The following is a 15,638-nucleotide window of genomic DNA, read 5'->3' as shown; positions in this document are numbered from 1 at the left end:
AACCCTTCGACTTAAGGTTCTCGGCCCGAGTGTTCGCGCTGTACTCGCAGTGATTAATGCGTCTTATTACGCCGTAATGTGAACTGATTCATTAGGCTGTAATTGGAGCAAGTTTCTGCTCGATTGTGTCATTACTCCGGACACACAGTAAAACATCGCACCCTTATTAGATACAGCCTCAGCGAAATTGCTTTATTGCACCAGTTTGGAGCGTCGCTTAGGGTGGAGGATAAACGAAATTATGTAGAAATCCACTTAGCAATTCGAAGATTTATGATTGTGTATGAGTTCTTGTGTGTGTGTGTGTGTGAGAGAGAGAGAGAGAGACGTATGTGTTTGAATACCCCAGTCAGACTGTAGAGGGAACCATGTCACTTGAAAATGACGCGCTGAGACTTTATTTACATGCAGCATCATATCGCGTCATTAATCCCCGCCCCTCCTTGTAAGACGCAAGTCATGTGATTATATAAAGGCACAATTGAAGGCCGGGGTTCCAGAGTCCAGGTTGAATGATTTATTCCCTTCTATATTTGTTTGTGTCACATACTTGTGTTGTGTCTCTGTGTGTAACCCTGTCAGACAGCGTTGAAGTGAAATCACTAATTAAAATCTTAATTACTTCTTAATCAAGAAGACGAGAAACAAACATCGGAGGGTACAGGAAAGCCTCTGAGATCCCAACAGGATCGTCGTGAAGCCGGCGGCGCCGCCGCTCTGTGTCTGTACTGTGGTAATAGGCCTCGGCTGCTTGTTTATTAACCGCAGGACGCCTGCGTCACGTAGCAGAGTTTTCCTTCAGCGAGACCCCATTTCCTTAATGCATGCAGATTGGCTGGGAATTAAACGTCGCACACCCACGGCAGTAAAGACACACACAGAGCGAGAGAGAGAGAAGCATGTGGCCTATTTATTATTCAAGCTGTAATCAGGAAACGTGTACCATGCTCCCAAATTGATGAGTAAATGTGACTGACCAATTCTGGAGCCACCGCTTTGCTCTACCGACTCTTTGAAATTGAGTTTGAGAGAGAGAGAGAGAGAGAGAGAGAGCATGAGGGAGGGAGAGATAGCGAGAGCGTGAATGAAAGAGAGCGTGAGTGAGAGAGAGTTAGAGAGAGGAGGCTGGCAGCATCAGCAGCGTAGGGGGACAGAGAGACAGAGTGAGAGTGAGTGAGTGAAAGGGATTGTGTGAGCGAGAGAGAGTGCGAGTGAGTGACGGAGAGAGAAAGAGATGGAGAGAGAGAGTGCGAGTGAGTGAGTGACGGAGAGAGAAAGAGATGGAGAGAGAGAGTGCGAGTGAGTGAGTGAGGGAGAGAGAAAGAGATGGCGAGAGAGAGAGAGTGTTAGAGAGAGTGCGAGTGAGTGAGTGATGGAGAGAGAGAGAGAGTGTTAGAGAGAGTGCGAGTGAGTGAGTGATGGAGAGAGAGAGTGTGAGAGAGAGTGCGAGTGAGTGAGTAAGGGAGAGTTAGAGAGAGAGCGAGAGGAGGCTGTCAGCATCAGCAGCGTAGGGGAGAGAGAGACAGACAGAGAGAGAGACAGGAGAAAACAAGCTTTAAAGAACAGTACATAGAACAGAAATTGACTTGGACGGCACACAGGAGGACACCGAGCACGAGGGTATGTTTGTTTTAGCTTCGTGCAGGAATCCTTATAGTCCTTCACAACATGATAGAAATATACCAAAACAGACAAGACAGACCGACTAAATGAATACAGACACAAACCTAGAATAAAAAATGCGGCAGTAGAAATATTGGCAGGGGCGCTGATGGAAACTTTCGGCTCCCAGTCAGGTCAATCCCGCTCACCCTGGACGGCTTTCGCTCCATAGCGTCCCCTCGAGTCTGCCGTTCGTTCAGGAACCTTCAACCTCTCCTCATTTTCACGTCCTTCAACAAAACCCCCAGCAATCAACTGACACGTCAATTTCAACCTAAATCACCACCACGTACGCGTCTGTAGCCTTTCCTACATCTACCTCCAGACCAGAAAACCTGTTCTCTTACGACCCAGGCTGAGGAGTGGAACCTTTTTTTTTTTTTTTTTTTTTTTTAAATCTCTGTCACGTCCAGGAATAAATTCGACTCAAATCTTACGCAATTAATTAATTAATTAACATTTAATATGCGAGGTAGAGATGATAGAGATCAGGTACCAGCAAAAAACGATCGGATCGTGGAGAGAGAGAGAAAAAAAGAGAATGAATTCCCCCCGAATTTTGGGATCTTTTGTGCATTTATTCATTTACTTTATTAAATTTGTATGGATTAGCATAGGTCCACCGCTTGATAATGTTTTCCTGGCTGCGTGTGGAGACGACGTTTCGTTCCAGTGCTCCGGCAACAGCTACCTACTTAATTGGCAGCAGAGAAGTTTCAAAGCAGGAGATAACAGGCGCTTGGCCGGGGAACGCATCATGCTCTTGCTTCAGAAACCTATAGACGTGATCATAATGATGTTATATCCCCCCGCCCCCAGACCACCACCACCTGAGGTGTGAGGTGTGAGGTGTGTTCTTATATAAAGATGTCTTCCTCCATCGAATGAGCGTATGGAGTGAACCAGGACTGCTTTTTGTACGTAATGTTCCTGCTGTAGGAGTCTGTCTCAGTGTGACACTCAGTCACACCGAAGTCTGCGATATGAGGACGGCAGGAGGGATCCGGGGAAGGATTCGGCAACGAGATGCTTCTCAAAAAGGTGCAGCAGGGGGTTTTATAGGCAGCGTTATGATGTTCAAAACATCTCATTCATGCTCCTGATCACGTTTTCTTTGGCTTTATTTTTAAACCGTACTCGCGTTTGATCTCAGGACGCGTCCTAATTACTCGAGTCGATACAGGTAACTGAGAAACGTTTGCATTTCTTCCCGATATTAAAAAGACGCCCTGTTACCGTTTTCGGCATTTCGCGGCGAAAAAAAAAAAAAAAAACGGTCGTTATACAGATCCGTTTCCTGCCTTATTTTCACTGCTCGATTCGAAATGATCTCGACGCAAGCTGCACCTACTCACCTGAACCCTAATACGAATCGATACCAGAGGCCAGCGGCGTCTGCAAAGTGAAACAGATAGGCCGCAGAAATCGATCGACGACAAGCCGAGAGAGAATGTAGCGCTTACAGGGAAAAAGTAGGAAACATCTGGAAACGTGACCGTAAACACCCCCTTCCTGTGTGCATGCAAAACCCCCTTCCCCCCTCCCCCTCCCCCCACCCCCGCCGGGAATGTAGTCCCTGATTTTAATTAAAGAGCATCAAGCTGCCAGCACATCAGCGGGATGAGAACGAATATCAATGGATGAGATGCTCTTCTGAAACCGTAGGAGGGAAGAAGGGAGAGAGGGAAGAAAAGAAAAGAAAAAAAAACCCATAACAAAACGTAGTTATGAAAGAAATGACAGAAGCTCTTCAGCGTGTGGTTACGTCTGTGGGACTCGAGGAATTGGAAATGAAAAGCTTTTCTCGGAAGACAAGGAGGATAGATAATAAGTGTATTCGGTGCCATTCTGTGATCAGTCGGCTTATTACGTTCTGGATGCGAAGCACATCCGTCCGGAGTATTAAGGGTACGTTTTCTCGCAAAATTAAAGCCCTTCGTTCAATTTGCTTTGATTGATTCTTTCTCAATGCAAATCCACTTGCAAAATCTCTGCTTTTCATCTCCGACACTTTTTTTTGGGGGGGGGGGGGGGGGGGGGGGGGATGGGTTCTGGCTCTTCAGACAGTGGTTTTAGGATTTTCACGGAATCCTTTCTTTAACTTTTAACGCCGTGTGTTTTGATGCGACTCTTCAGAGGTTCAGGCTTCACGTAAAATCATTGACTTGAACGATATCCGGGTTCGTCAGTAATCCGACCCGGTTCACGACTATAAAAAGTGAGACAAATCGATCAACATCACAAGCTTTGGGGCTTCCTGGTGAATCCTGGGGAAGTATCTATTTCTGCTTTGGTAAATATTTACATTTGACACTTTTGACCATGATAATTGACTGAAAACTGTTGGATTAGATTTAACTCAGCAAATCATTGCCAATTTGCTCAAGCACTCCTCGCTGCAGAGCCAAAAGTCCAGAGGGTGGACTCGGTCCTGATCCTATCCAGCTCTCTGTACCTGGGCGGAGTCAAACCATGCCTTCCAGGCATGGAGACTACTCTACTGTTTCAGGCAGGATAAGTGTGTGTTCATCGTGTCGTAAAGCGTCTCAAGGTCTCTCTGTTCTAGCCATGTATCATTTTCGATTTGTACCACATCGATGTTGAATTCTCGATTCTGATTGGTCAGAAGGTGTTGATTAATGTTCTAGAACAGCAGCTCATGACAATACTTTTGAAGGCAAAGTTTCACTCATTATAATACATTATTGTTTCTATAGTAACAAATTTAAATGGGGGGGGGGGGACTTGTATTTCAATTCAATTCAATTTGTATAGCGCTTTTAACAATCTCGAAGCAGCTTTACAGAAACACATAAACACTGGATAGAGATTTTAAGCGTGTGAATTTATCTCCATTGAGCGAGCCGGTGGTGAGAAACTCCCTAAGATGATACGAAGAAGAAACCTCGAGAGGAACCGGACTCAGAAGGGAACCCGTCCTCATCCGGGTCCCAACGGATAGCGTGAGAGTAAAAGAAAGTTCATTATAGTTTTTACATGTGGTAAAATATGGACTTGTACGGTGAACGCGCCACAGAAACAGATTACAAACACGTGTAATTGTCGATATAGTGATATTTTCTGTGAGGACACGTTTATTCTGCCTTTTTTGGAAGGAGTCTCTAGTACAAGAGAGGCTGATGAAGGAACGACTGCTTATGTTTGTTTACAGCTCCTATAACGCAAATGATCATTTTGTGCATATTCCACATCATTAAATGTCATTATGACCGTATATAGAGTATCATGTGGTGTTCAATGATCAGTGAAATATTTGAATCGTTGGTAAATTTCGGTGGAATACGAGGAATTACACTTAGGAGGTGGTAACTCTGCCGCTTCACACCACTTGGTCGTTGATTATTTTCCTATAAACAGCACGCCCCTAAGTTATTCATTTGTTTATTTCCTTACTTATAAACAGCCGGTTATTTATGCAATTCACAAACAAACACCGTGTCTGCTTTTAATTCTGGGCTGACAATACGCCATGATCGAATTTCAAATCCAGATTTATAATGAAATTTTTTACCAGGCCTATTCAAATTCTAGTCATTTGGGTCGATGTTTTTATCGGCTTAGCAGTTATCGATTATTAAAGCGATTTATTAAAACCTTTTCGAATGGAAAAACTCTCAGATTTGAAATAATAATAATAAAAAAAAAACACGTGCCCTATAAAAGAAGACTGCTAATTATTATTTTTTTTCCCCCCCTCCTAATAACTTCCTGAAACCAATCGATCCGATTATATTGCGTGCTGGTGTTTGGAAAACCGTATGGTCGCCCTGCCCTGGGTCTAAGGGAACCAAAGAGCATGCTGACTAAACAGAATATTGGGATTTAATTACATTGTTAAGGGTCATCTTTCACTCAGAATGAGCTTTAGTCGTTATTAGACATGTTGCAGGGCCACGTGGGCTAAACACACATGGGGTATGTGTTTATTAGCTAGGACTCGGGTGCAGGCCACGCTGCTCTTAGGAAATGCAATTATGCTTAGTAATTACTCAGGAGTCCGGGTTAATAATTCATTTCGGGAGCGAGCGGTCGAGTCGTGCGCTGCACAGCGTCTCACGCTTGGTGAGCGATGACCAGGTTAGCCATCATCAACAAGGAAGTGTTGCTCATTACCTGCTGTCAGTTAAAGCGGCGATTCTAATTAAAGTATTAAGGATCAAGTAGATGTACAGTAGTGAAGAATAGATTGGCTAAATGGCATGAATGACATGTGCCAGGGCAAGGTGACTCAGAAGAAGAGCATTTGAGCATTGTGTGCTTTAGCACCAGGCGGAAAAAGTATTAGTCATAATATATATAGTTGCGTTTAATTGTTAAGGATCAACAGGATGGCTTTTACTTTTGAACGCAGACCAGAATCTATATCTAACTTCATATATTTGAATTATATACGCATCACATTCAGTATTTTTATTTCTGGGGGTGTATTTAATAAGTTTACATTTCGACAGCGCAGATACTAAGTGCAGAAGAGTAAAACACGTCGAGCTTTGTAGTTACGGTTCTGTATTTTTAAAAAGAATATCAAATCCATAACCCATCATTTTGATTTATAGGATTTTTCCTTCCAATTTGGTCACCTCACAATTCCCACACACAGGTCAGCTCTCCTTTATTGCACGCGGACGACGACGGGGATGACGACGTGCTCCCTCTGAGATACGTGAAGCCAGCCAATCACATGTTGTTGAACTGCTGCTCCTGCTGCACCACAGGGCAATGTAACACCCTCTACGGAAAACGCCATCTGCCTTCTTCCACGCTCACGAACGCCCATGATCTTCTAGTGTCGCTGTGATTGAGAGGTGGTGGTGGTGGGGTGGGGGGTGGAGTACGGAAGGAGACACCCTTCCCACCCAAAGAGCATGCAAAATTTTGGTATTGTGCCACTGCAGAGCCTAAATTATGTTTCGGAAGGCAACTCTAACCACTAGGAAGTTCAAAACGAAACAATAAACACCGGCGAATATGCAAATTTATTAACTACTGTACGCCCCAGCAAAAAATGTTTTTAACCTGACATAATTCTCACCTCCGCCCTGCACTGAAATATCCATCCGAACACCCCGAGCCTGCGAAACATTTGATTTCGAATGCACAATAAAAGAAGCGTGGCCTCTGACAGGATAATGATGCTCCTGCCTTGATGTCCGCCTCACCTGGTCCAGCATCGCCGCAGCCCTTCAGACGGTCGCTGTTTCCAAGACAACGCATCCTCGGTCTGCCTACAACTGATGGTTGATTATGGATTTTGTAGTCATCTCGTCTTTATTGATTCTGCTCGGCTTTTTGAACCGACGGCGGAGGATGAGAATGCTCCACGAATGTGGAGAATGAGGACGAGTCGATGGATGTGATGGGATTTATTTTTTTATTTTTTTTGGGTTAAATCCCTTTTGTCTGCACTCTGTGGTTCGGCTCCTGCTTTGATGTTGAACCTGTGACCATGAAACGGATCTAACGTGCTCTCTTTTTGAATAAGAGGGTCACTATTTTACTATCCATCTCTTTTTATTTCTCACTCCCATGTATTTATCTTGGCTCGCTGTATTTTTCTTTCTGTCTCCCACAAACACACACACACACACACACACACACACACACACACAGCACAGAATATGATCATATCAAAGCCTTTTATTGTGTTAAGGCCTCTGCTTGGGATTGAGCTGATGTATTACAGGACACAGAGCTGAGCAGATGATAGCGGGAGAAAAAAAATTCCTTGGATTTTCAGTTATTGCGTTTGACAGGACGCTGCACACATAACTCAATCCTGTCAGCGCCCAGACCGAAGGCCCTGCAGATGTCTGAGCCTCCATTGACCTGCGTTGTCTAGGGCTGGTGGCTTATGAAAAGGTACAACTGCAACCTGAAGGGATGGATTGCCAGCTTCATGGTTTTTTTTTCCCCCTTCCTTGTTCTCTTTCTTTTTTTACACTCCTCACATATTGCTCTGCTTATAAGAAAAAACTATCGGGTTGCATCAACGTAATGTTTTTCAGTCCGAGTACCAAAAAAAAAAAAAAAATATATACACGTGTGCGTGTTCATGGACTTCGGCGACGAGAGCTCGTTCTTTATAAACGTTAGATAGATAAACGATTTCAATTTAAACGCATCAGCTAGCTACGTTAGTTACCTTGCAGTGGATAAGAACGTGTTTTGTTTCAGTCAGCTTCTGAAAGAAAAATAAAAAAATAAAAAAACGTGTCTGTACAGCTGTAAGTAACGTACGCTTGTCTGAATCCGTCGTCGTCAGCGACAGATATTCTCACCTAACTAGCATCTTGCTGGCTTGTGCAGCTAGCGAGTAACTCCTGATCAGCATCGTTAATCGTAAATTACGTCCAGATCGCGGTCATTTTTTGTCGTTTTTTTTTTTTTTTTTTGTACACCAAGCTTATGACACCGCATCACATGGTAGTGGTTGTCGGTATTGGGGCATCTTTTATGAGTACACGTAAAACGAGCAGAAGTAAATCTTTGTTTATGATCTATTGTTGAACTCACGTCTACAATAGGAGATCTTTTGATTCATTTCCTGCTATTAGACGGTCGAAGGAAAGATCAAGCTATGACAGATCGATGGCGCCGTTCGCCTCGGCCCTAAAACCTCTAACTTTACAATAATTGGAGCGTATAAAAGAGTTATGGGAATTGTGTATTAGTCACTGTATGTAGCGATATTGGAAGGGAAGGGAATGGGTTTTAAAAGCCAGACTTCATCAACCCTTCTGTCACATTCTGTCGATGAAACTTAATAGACCTGGCTCCCCTTTACTCTTTGAACTGAAAGGGCACTTCATAGCTCTCTTTGTCCCTGTGTAAAAAAAACTAAATAAACAAACCGACGTCTTTTTCTCAAAGTGGGGGTTCTGCAGAGGATCCTTTAGAATCGAAGTCTCCTTGAGGTGAAAGCTCTGAAGAAGTGTTTAGAAAAAGGGTTTTTTTTTCTCTCTTTCTTTCTTTCTTTTTTTTAAAAGGACCCACACTTAAAATAATCTCCAAGGGTCCTTCAAAGCATATCTTCGTGTCTGTGAAGGTACACTTGAGAGGAAGTGAGGTACTGGATTGCATATTAAACCTCTTTTGAAAAATGGGAAAATCACCACTCCTGTGATTTGGTCTAAATGAAGAATCACTTCGATATGTAAATGATCTCGACATCATGAGTGCAAAATTTACAGCCGTAAATAAGGTGTCAATCAAATGAAATCCGATGCAATTTATTCTTGCCCGTTGGAGTCCCTTCAGATTTGGCACGAGAGCCGGTTGATTATGTGGTCATCGTAATTTGCACATTTTAATGGCGTAAATGTATATCCTGATTGATTTTTCTCAAGCTGCTTTCGCTTTCGCCTCTCGCCTAACGTCTGGAGATTTCTGATTGGCACACAATGCTGCATTTCTACAGGATTTAATAAGGAATGAAGCGATGTGCCGATGATAAAATTGTCTCGCTTACTTTACGTCTTACTTTTTATCCATTTATAGTTACGTGTAACGTCGTGGAATGTCTGCGAAACAAGTGAGGTCATGTTATCACATACGTTATAGCAGCTATAATGCAACACTCATTCCCTCACCAGCCTTTCTTTTTTTTCCTCTCTCTCTCTCTCTCTCTCTGAAAGCAAGAGAGACAAAAATACAGATCGGCATGTTACAGAGAACCACAAAGCACAAACTTACCGCCTGTTTATAAAGCGCTGACACTGGAGACTCCTTCCATAAATAAAAATAAACGTCTCCTTACAGAAAACTCAGAAAAATCGGTTTACGTAAACCGCTTGGCGTACAACTCCCCGTGTAAGTTACTATTCCTATTGAAATGGTAAAGTATTAAAACTTAACGTTAATAAAAACACACCTGTGATTTGTTGTACACGTTAAATGTTGCTAACAGTGAAGAACTACAACAATTTGTATGTAATGACCTTCTGTTTACCATAAACAATGATTAGCTTGTGCCTGGGCTCGTATAGAAACAAAAATGACTTCTGGGTGGCCAGAAGCTTGTTGCGCAAGGGGTGTTAGCCCTGTTAGTTGAGTTGTGGGCTGTGTGAATAGCTGGTCTAAGTGAATAAATGGAACGGACATGGCTTTAGTGCTCGCTCAGCACTTAGCCGGGAACTGTTCAGCGTTTGTGTGGATTGGGGTTTATTCTTCACGGCGGCGTGAGCAACATGCTGAAGTAAATGTAATTTCCTCCACCAGATGGTCTTGTCTGGTACATCTACTTCGATAAGGACTTGTTTATTCCCTTTGGTTTTACCAGGAGTCAGCAATGTTCTCAATCGCGTAAACGTCTTCATCTGTTCGAATAGATTCATCCGCACGAGTTGAGGCATCTGCTGGACCTCCGGGTAACACTTCACGTAATTTATGAATGGTGGCACTACAGGCGGTGAGAGATTAGGCTCATCTGATTTCGGTGTGAAGCTAACAAAACAAGTCATATTCCCAATAGTGTAGAAGATACTAGGCGTATCCATGGTTTGAATAATATGATGTCCTGTTGACCTGAGAGTCTCAATGCAGTACAGAAGGTTTAGCAGAAAAAAGAAACGCTTACAGACGCCAAGAGGCAGTGAAGAGGCGGACTTCCTGTTATGCAACACCGATGCAGCTTCCTCAGAATAAAACTCGGCAGGAGTTAATGTTCTGGAAGAGGCTTTTGGTATCAGTCCTTCACTTTATATATATATATATATATATAGATATATATATAGCGCAAACATTTGGAGGGAAAGTAAGGTTTTGTCAGTCAGCATGATTCTAGACTCCTCTGGCGTTAATATCGGCTACTTCAGACCCTTGCTACTTTAATATATTTGCAGGCAGCTGTTGGTATAATCACAGGGTTCCATCCCCATAGAGATCTCTGGAGCGCTAAAGGATTTATCCAGCGTTCACAACCTGCCCATCTGATGGAGGGAAAATTATTTTATTTGGTTAATTTGGTGGTTTAACGATGTGGAAGTCTTCATTAGGTTGTGTCCATTATGTCCATTTTCCGCATGCTGCACCCGAGCGTCGATGAGATTCTCGGGGTGATTTAACCTGTTACGCTAGGAGTTTTTATTCAAAACGTATTGAAATCTATTACTGAAGATTTTTATGAACCTTTTTTTGTTCTCTAAAAGACAAGATGCCCTATGGGATAAATGCACTATGAAGCAATTACTGTACACATTAGCAAAGCTGCTATAACAAATAACTGTGTGAATAATGGCTGGAAATCATTCCGTCACGGCAGGTTTGGATAGGATAATGGTTATGTTGACATGTAATTTAATAATCTGATAATCATATTAATAGCTTTAACCACGGTACAATCTTCATGTATATGGTACAATGTATATGGTATAAACCATGGTACAATCAACTGAGGTGGATAAATCCATTCAATTGTCATGAAATCAGTAAGGGAACTCTGAACTACAGTTCTCAACAGGCACTGCTTCATTGTCACATGACCACCTGCACCTGATTCACGTTCCTGGTAATTAGCACTCTTGTATATAGTCACAGGTTGCGATGCACTCTTGGTCTCACGTTATCGTCTCACTATACCTTTGTCTATGCTGCCGTATTTTGTCTTTGCCACAGTGTTTTGTTTCCTTGTTGTAGAGTGTTTCGTCTGTCTGTTTGTTTGGTATTAAATGTTTAAGAATCTGCGCTTGCTTCCGTCTCCACTTTTGAAACGTGACATAAATGATCAATTTCGTAGGTGAAAAACGGACAGCCTCAATGACTTTCACAACTGAAATCTTTGTGCGTCTGAATCATGACCAATATGGCAGCTGTAAAAAAAAATACAAAAATAAAAATAAAAAAAGAAAAGAAAAGAAAATGTTCACGTTATGAAATGATTTAAAAAAAAAATAATTAGGAGGATGGACGGACATTTATAAAGCATTTCCAAGCAGACTTATGCAGAACAAAATCCTCTCCTTGAAAATGGTTTAATAATAACTATTTTTACAGACTTGCCAACTTTAGGCACTTCGTGTAGGGGTTCGTTACTCCTGCTACAAGTTATCACTTAAAATACGCCAACAGCGCAGCCTCCTTTTTGTTCCTCCAATGAAAATGGCAGAGGAGTCATTTTTTCATATGAATTTGGAATGATTGACAGCTGCGTAGGTACTTTAAGCTCTCAGATATTAACTGACACTCAGTCGGATCCCCGTCCCCTTACTCGCGGTTCACATTAGTAACCTTTGGCCGGTGTTCGAAAGCCATTACCTATTATACTAGGCTCAAGACAGGTCGCAAACCAGTGAAAGGTCCTTATTTAGAGAAATATATCCTTAATTTTACATCACCTACACTCACACACACACCCCAATCTTGATTTTCAATTGTTAAAGGATCAGCTAAACTAAGCATTGAACCATGATCACCACATCAAGACACCTTCCTACCAGCCTGCTGAACCTCCAGTACAGACAGTGAGCCAGTGCTATGACTCCTTTATGACAGGAGGTTGTAGGGTGTCATTCTCGGCTTGTTATTTTTCAAGATTAACTTTTAAAAAATCCACCTTCCCAATGTGAGACTTCATGGCTTTGTGTGAAAGAGCTTGCCACCCATCACTGAGGTCAATGGTTTGAGCGCTCTTCTTCTGTCAGCACCAGTGGCTCAGCAGACACTGGTGTTAGACAGCGAGAGTGTGTGTGTGTGTGATGCTGGGACTCAGGATTTTCGGCTGCAGTGGGGCGGACATGCAAGGCATTGTTCCTGCAGGAAGAAACGCATGGGTTATGCTTATCTGGCCCAGTGTAAATGTTTCTTAGCTTGTATTATAGCATGTAGTTTGTATAGACCACTAGAGTCATATCACCCTGCAGTTCTCGCCTGGAGCTGAGCAGGCTTGAGCCTGGCCAGTACCTGGATGGGAGACCTCCTGGGGAAAACTAAGGTTGCTGCTGGAAGTGGTATTAGTGAGGCCAGCAGGGGGCGCTCACCCTGTGGTCTGTGTGGAGTCTAATGCCTCAGTATAGTGAAGGGGACATTATACTGTAAAAACAGCACCGTCTTTCGTATGAGACGTTAAACCGAGGTCCTGACTCACTGTGGTCATTAAAAATCCCAATTCCCCCATTGGCCCTTCTCCATCATGGCCCCCTAATAATCCCCATATCTGAATTAGCTACATCACTCTCTCCTCTCCACTAATATCTGGTGTGTGGTGGGAGTTCTGGCGCACTATGGCTGCCATCGCATCATCCAGGTGGATACTGGACACTAGTGACGGTTGAGGAGATCCACCCCACCCACCCCTGCATACTATGTAAAGCACTTTGAGTGCGTCGAAAAGCCCTATATAAATGTAACTGTAACTAATTTGACTGGTCGAGTGGCTTTCCAAGAGTGCTCATATTTAGTATATTCACACTGGGATATTTCACTGTGTGTGTATATTATATATATATATATATATATATATATATATATATATATATATATATATATATATATATATATATATATATATATATATATATATATATTATATATATATATATATATAATCACTCCTCTCTTCTGTGTTTGCCACATAAAATTCCACTTCCTTGTTTGCAATGGTTACTACGGTAGAGTTAGTGAGATCATCATCAGACATGGCAAATGATACTTTTCGGGAATATAACTTTTGACTTAAAATATGAAAACTCCTCAGATGAAAGTGAAACGCAAGAAGTGATGCCAATTTCACAAGCAGCACCTTTGTACAAATCAATAGAAGGTAGCTAGCCTGCTAGCGATGGGCTATAAAGTGAATGTGGCTATGTCCGCTAGAAGAGGAAAAAAAACAAACAGAACATTTGGCCATATTGTGTCTGAAATGTCAGTTATGTGATTCGTTTCTTGTTTATAGAACAATCGTGCGGTTATAATATATATATATATATATATCTCGGTGCGGCCGTGATTACGTACAGGACTTGTGTGTATACCGAAGCACAGCCCTGCAGATATTCAGTATAAACTGCACTCTTGATCGTGCGATATTGCTTAAGTATGTAGTAAAAATGTGATCGTATAGTTGATATATACTCTCTTTCACTGCCAGATCCTCACCCTGAGGCACCTGCTTACCTGCCCACTGGACCACCAGTGCCTTCAGACAACGCAGCTTTTTATTCCAATTTTTTTTTTTAGGGCTTATCTTTCAGTTTTACATCACCTACACACAAGGATGAGTGCTTATAAAAGGTAAATCTTACCTTGTAGTGGTTGTGGTCCACCTGAGGCAGGCCTCCATGCTGTTTTAGGGGGTTTTTCTTTTACTTTACATCACCTACACACAAAGAGGAGTAAAGCATCAAACTATGCCTTATCAGAAAGAGAGAGACGTGCTTATCTTTCCATCAAGACCCTAATACAGATGATGCTCCGTTTTAGCAATGCTTATCCCTCACGTGTATGTAAAGCTTTGTGTGTAGACCTGTATAAATGTCTGTACAAGCCTGTCGTTGGCTCGACTGTAAACTTCCCCCGCTGTGGTGGGATGTTACTGCTTTGCCGCTCGCTTATGAAATACTCTCAGATGCTTTGGATTTTAAGGATTTAAAAAAAACAAAAAAAAACTGAAAATATTGAAAAATACGTCAACATTATGGCAATGTGCTGGTGCAGTGGGTAGTGTTTTTGTCTCATGTCTCCAGGGTCTGCAAATTCAATCGGAGCTTAGGTTGAAACCTGTTCCTTGGATAGGTTTTGGTGCCAATGCACCAATGGTAGTCTGATCAGGACAGATGGATGGAAGCAAATGTTTCTTTGTCAGCATGCTTATAAAACAACAACAACAACAACAACAAACTGAGGTATCTCGTGCATGGACATTGGTATGGACTATGGTCATAGTTTCTTTGGATAACAACTTGACGAAGTACATAATTGAATCACATCGCGCCGATGCATCATTGATTATTTTCCTGAAGCAGCATGCCATAACGTTTTATTCCGTAGTTGGACATAATTTAAGATGTGCTACATGCACAATGAACATTAACTATTGTTTCCACGCTGAGTTTAAGGTAAATATACAGTTGATTCAGAATCTGCAGGTCAGAATGACTGCAAGCAAAACAAAGCAAATCCAAAAGTTGAAAACAGGTGCTGCCATAGACGTAACTTGTTTTCGGAAAAAAAAAAAAAATGAAACCAACAGTGGTTGATACACAGGCTGGCACGTTAATAGATAGATTTATATCTATAGGTATAATAAACATCTAGATATATTTATATCTATTAACCAGACAGATATTGTAATAAGTGATAATAATACGGAGGCGGAAAGTGGGTGGAGTCGTAGTAGGCGTGACCCTGAGAGGAAGCGCTACAGAAGGATTTTGCCAACCTCCCCCCCACCCCATGCTTACTGATGTCTGGTCAAGGTGAAAGTTAAAATGGTACTACGAGATCCCAAAGCTCACCATGAAATATTTATCAAGACTGAATGCTGCTTGTGTTAAAACACAGATGTTTTAAAATGTCTCTCTCCTTGAGGAGAGCAAACCGTTCCGTTGTCGTCGGTCATGTTCACGATCGTTTAAAATGCTTTGCTGAAAGGAAACATTTCATAAAAAGGCCTTTAGCAGCCATTTAGAAATGAAACAAAACCACACAGCTGTAATGAGAAGCTCCAAGTGCTAATTTATGGAGTTTATGGATTCTGCACATGGTGTATAATTGGATATCGTTTATAATTTGTCCTAGACTTCTTGATTGGTTGTTGTCTTTGTAGTAATTTAATAATGATAAATTAATGACTAATCGTTCTTTGCGTTCATTTAAAGCTTTTTTTTTTTTTTTTTAAGAAAAGAGCAAGAAAGGACGGATTATCTAGACAGATAGCTATCATGCATACACTGTACGCGTACAATATGCGATTTTGCATAAATATGAGACAATATTATTCAGATATTACTATTCAGATAGTT

This window comes from Ictalurus furcatus, chromosome 22 (genome assembly GCF_023375685.1).
Source record: "Ictalurus furcatus strain D&B chromosome 22, Billie_1.0, whole genome shotgun sequence".
Taxonomy (NCBI): Eukaryota; Metazoa; Chordata; class Actinopteri; order Siluriformes; family Ictaluridae; genus Ictalurus; species Ictalurus furcatus.
The sequence above is the reverse complement of the archived record's forward strand: the minus strand, read 5'-3'. Positions refer to the sequence as shown.